This window comes from Tachyglossus aculeatus, chromosome 5, assembly GCF_015852505.1.
Source record: "Tachyglossus aculeatus isolate mTacAcu1 chromosome 5, mTacAcu1.pri, whole genome shotgun sequence".
NCBI lineage: Eukaryota > Metazoa > Chordata > Mammalia > Monotremata > Tachyglossidae > Tachyglossus > Tachyglossus aculeatus.
In genome coordinates, this window is record NC_052070.1 from 103,424,385 (window position 1) to 103,429,538 (window position 5,154).

General features: G+C 53.5%; 1 pseudogene; it reads right to left on the bottom strand.

Moving 5' to 3' along the window:
• Positions 1-260: 260 nt before the first annotated feature.
• On the bottom strand, positions 261-1,202 carry LOC119928855 (annotated as a pseudogene).
• Between the last annotated feature and the right edge of the window lie 3,952 nt (positions 1,203-5,154).

A 5,154-nucleotide genomic window follows, 5' to 3' on the forward strand; every position in this document is an offset into this window, starting at 1 on the left:
CGTGTTGTAATGAATTCTATTAGTATATTAGATGATCTTGGGGAGCCTGCTTTTTAGGCCTTAAGTTTCTCCTTCCTTTTTATGATACTCTTCGTGTGTCTGTAAAGAGGGGACTCAATAAAGAGATCAAGATTCTTCCTTTTTTAAACAAAAATGTATCTTGGCTTGTTCTTTCTATCTCCCATCTCTTACCAACTAGTGAAAGGGGATTCTGAAACCCAGGTCTTATCACATTGGTCACACCTTCCCAAGGAGGCTTCTCACACCTTGAGGGAGGGAACCTTAGACACAAGTCCCAGGAAAGCACGGTGCACATCCTTATTCCTCAGAATGTAGATGATGGGATTCAACATGGAGGTGATGATCCCATAGAAGAGAGAGATCATCTTTCCACGCTCCAGTGAGATGGGGGACAGGGGTTGCAGGTACATGTAGTTGGCAGTCCCAAAGAAGAGCAAAACCGCCAGGAAGTGAGAAACACAGGGCTCGAAGGCCCAACGGCGGCACTTCACCAGTGGGATCCTCAGCACGGACCGGACGATGAAGCAGTAGGAGATCAGGATGAGGGTCATGGGGATCAGGAGGAAGAGAAAGCTGTTAAAGAAGAGTTCTGCCTCATTGGCCACGGTATTGACACAGGACAGCTTGAGCAGGGCAGGCACCTCGCAGAAGAAATGATTCACTCGGTGGCAGCCACAGCAGGGCATCTTCAGCATCCATGTGGACTGCAGAGCTGAGGTGCTTACCCCACTGAACCATGAGATGGCTACTAGCTGGAAACAAAGCGTGTGGTGCATAATAGTGGAGTAACGCTGGGGTTGGCAGATGGCCACGAAGCGGTCAAAGGACATGACCATCAGGAGGATACATTCATTGGAGCCCGAAGCCAGAAAGATGAAGAGCTGAGCCACACAGCCACCATAGCTTGATGGTTCTGTGTGTACTGCGAAGTTTGACTAGCATCTGAGGGACGGTGGTGGTGGTGTAACAGAGATCTAGAAAGGAGCGGTTGGTGAGGAAGAAGTACATAGGGGTGTGGATCGCGAGTTCACCCGACACAGCAGGATGATGGTCACATTTCCCAGGATGATAAGGATGGAGGAGACCAGAAAGATCACAAAGAGGGGCAGCTCCAGCCAGGGCTGGTCTGAGAAGCCCAGCAGGATGATGTTTTGTGAGGAACTCCCATTGGCCAAGTCCATGCTGGCTCACCTCTAGGACACCTGCAGGACAAAAGAGAAAGCAGAGCGAGGAGGATAAAGACACGCCCACCGTTTGTCATGTCTAGGATGAGCAAAGGTCTGGCAGCAGAACTTATATGGGGAATACAGAGTTGAGAAAGAGGGTGGGAGAGAGGGGGACAAATCATTAGAAAGTGCTTACTATAATTGTCAGGTTAAATTTGAGTTAATTTGAGTAAGTGAGGGGAAACTAAAAAATAAGAATGCAGGTATTTATTAAGCCCTCCCTGTGTGCTCAAGTGCTGTGCTAAGCCCTGGGGTAGATAGGAAATAATCAGATCAGACACCATCCTGGTTCCACACCAGGTTCCCTTAATCTAAGAGGAAATATGTCTTTAGTTCTAACAGTAATGTAAACTGAGAAGGGAGATGGAGCACTGGGGTGAGGGTTAGAAAAAGGAAGCACTGTGAGTGGGAAAGCTGCATGTGAACTGAAGATCAGTCTTGGTAGTAGTTGGTGGAGGACGTAGGTTGGGGTTAGTATGTCTAGAGCATGACTGTGAAAGAGAGGTTGATGAAAATATAATTCACTCATGAAACATTCTGGGCATGCAGCCCCTCTCCTCAAAAATCTCCAGCGGTTGCCTATCAACCTCCATATCGAACAAAAACTCATCACTATTGGCATCAAAGCCTTCCATCACCCTGCCCCTTCTTACCTCACCTCCCTTCTGTCCTTCTACATTCCAGCCCGCTCACTCCGCTCCCCTGGTGCTAACCTTCTCACTGTGCCTCATTCTCACCTGTCCCGCCATCGACCCCTGGCCCATGTCCTACCAGTGGAGCACCCACCCTCCTCAAATCCACCAAACTAGTACACTTCCGCCCTTCAAAGCCCTGCTGAAGGCTCGCCTCCTCCAAGAGACCCTCCCGGAGTAAGACCCCCTTTTCCTTAGCAGCCCCTCACCTGTTTGAACTAGTCTCTGTGGGAGCATAGGCAAGCTACCTATCCTCTCTGGTCCCAATCTGTGAAACGTGGCTCAGAACATGAGCACCTATCTGCCTCCCAAAGACCATGCGAGGTTTTGTGAGAGTGGGAATGTGATGTCTTTGGGACAAAAATGTATGACATTCATTCTAATATTACTACTTCCTTTCTGAAGGTCCACCGGGTACTGATGTCATGTGGAACTGAACGGTGTGTGGGGTTCAGGCGGGATTGTTGTGGGAGGCGGTGCATATGTCTGTAAACCCTTTATGATCCATGGAGTCATTTTGAGCTCGACTCGCATTCCCTTCTGCACACACAAAGATAGAGACAGAAACAGGGAGAGAGAGAGAGGACAAGAGAGGAGAGAGAAAGAAAGAGAGGCAGTGGTAGAGAGAGCAAGAAGAAAGAACCAGGAGAGGGAGAAAGACTGGTCAATCACTCATTGGTATTTTATGAACACTAAGCACTGTGTTAGTGCTTACACTGTGCTTACACTTGGTAGGCAGAGTAGGAGGATCAGGACCAGGCAGAGCAGGAGGGCCAGGACCAGGCAGAAAAGGAGAGTCAGTACCAGGTGAAGGAGGAGGGCCACGGCTAGGTAGATGAGAAGGGCCAGTACCAGGTCGAGGAGGTGGGCCAGGACAAAGCAAAGGAGTTGTTCAGGATGAAGTAAAAGAGGAGGGCCAGAAACAGCCTAGAAAGACTGTGTTGACCGTGTGTTGTAGGAAGACCAGGACCAGGTGGAAGAAGACGGCCAGAACCAGGTGGAGGAGGGGGGCTACGACCAGATGGACGAGGAGGTCCAGAGCCAGGTGGACGAGGAGTGCCAGCACAAGGCCAAGGAGGTGGACCAGGACAAGGCAGAAGATAAGGACCAGGACCAGGCCTAGGAGGTTGGTCAGGACCAGGGGAAGGGGGAGGGACAGGAACAGTGTAGTACGACTGTCAGTACCAGGCAGGATAGGAGGACAAGAACCAGGTGGAGGAGATGGGACAGGACCGAACCGAATAGGAGGATCAGGACCAGCCAGAGTTGGAGAGTCAGGTCCAGGCAGAAAAAGAGAGCCAATACCAGGTGAAGGAGGAAGGCCACCACTAGGTAGATGAGAAAGGCCAGGACCAAGTCTGGTAGTGGGCCAGGAAATGGCAGGGGGAGAGGGGCAAGACCAGATGGAGGAGGACCAGGAACAGCATAGCAGGACCAAGTATTGTAGGAGCGCTACGACCAGATGGAGGAGGAGGAGGACTAGGACCAGGTGGAGAAGGAGGGCCACGACGAGGTCGAGGAGGAGGGCCAGGACCAGGTACACGAGCAGGGCCAGGATGAGGCGGAGGAAGAGGTCCAGGACCAGGCAGAGGAGGAGGATCAGGACCAGGTGTAAAAGGAGAGCCAGTGCCAGCTGAAGGAGGAGTGCCAGGGCCATACTGTGGAAGAGGACCAGGACTAGACAGAATAGGAGGGTCAGGACCAGGACAAGGCGGACAAGAAGAGCCAGTACCAGGTGAAGGAGGAGGACCACGACCACGTAAATGAGAAGGGCCAGGACCAGGTCGAGGAGGTGGGCCAGAACAAGGCAGAGGAGAGGGTAGGGACTAGGTGGTGAAGGAGAGGAATTACCAGGTGGAGAAGAAGGACCATGACTAGGTGGACGAGAAGAGTCAAGACCAGGCCGAGGAGGTGGGCCAGGAAAAGACAGAGAAGGAGGGCTAGGACCTGCCGGTGGAGGAGGACCAGGACCAGATAGTGAGGAGGGTCAGGACCAGACAGAGTAGGAGAGCCAGGACCAGGCAGAAAAGGAGATCCACTACAAATTGAAGGAGGAGGGCCACTACCAGGTAGATGATAAAGGCCAGGAGCTGGTCGAGGAGGTGGACCAGGACATGGCAGAGAGGAGGACCAGGACCAGGTGGAGGAGAAGGGCCACGACCAGATAGAGAAGGAGGGCCAGGACCAGGTAGATGAGAAGGGCCAGGAACAGGATGAGGTTGGCCAGGACAAGGCGGAAGAGCAGGCCGGGACCAGATGGAGGAAGAGGGTCAGGACAAGATGAAGGAGGAGGACCAGGGCAAGGCAGAGGAGAAGAGCCATTACCAGGTGAAGGAGGAGAGCTAGGACCAGGTGAACGAGAAGGGCCAGAACCAGTTCATGGAGGTAGGCCAGGGACAGGACCAGGCCATAGAGGTGGGCCAGGAAAAGGAGGAGAAGAAGAGCTAGGACCATGCGAAGGAGAGCCAGTACCAGGTGAGGGAGGAGGTCCAGAAAAAGGTGGAAGAGGAGAGCGTTGACGAGGTTTCGGAGGTGGGCCAGGATCAGGCGGAGGACGCGGGCCATGACAAGGCTGAGGAAAGGACCAGGACGAGGTGGAGTTGGGCAGCCACGAACAGGTGGAGGAGGAGCCTGGGGCTCCTGGGGCTCTGGGGCTGCGAGGCCCTGGTTCTCTGGTGGACATGTTAAACTCTTGGGACTCCAGGGCATCTGTGGATCTGGGTCTCTGGTCCCCCACACTCCTAGAGCTCTGGGACTGCTGGGGTCCTTGAGCTTTCAGTGCTGTGTGGCTCTTAGGCCTTGGGGCTCCTGGGCCTTGGTCTCTGGACTCCTGGACTCTGGTGCTATTGAGGCTCAGAAGCTCTGGGGAACGTGTGACTCTGATCCACCTGGGGTTCTGGAACTAAGTGATCCTGTAGCACTGGGGTTCCTTAGGTTCTGGGATTCTGGGTTTTTGAGACGGGGTTTTTGGAATGGCACTGCTCCTGGGTCTCAGGGCTCCTAGATTTCAGGGGCTCTGGGGCTCTCGGATGTTTAGAGCTCTGTACTCTGGGCCTCTGGCTCTCCAGGTGCACAGTGGATCTGGGGATCTGGGGATCTGCGGCTCTCGGGTCTCTGGGATTTGGGTTCTGGGGCCCCTCGAGCTCCCGGGTTCTGGGCCCTTGTGACTCCTGGGGTTCTATGGATCCTGGAACTTTTCGGCTCTGGGACCTTCG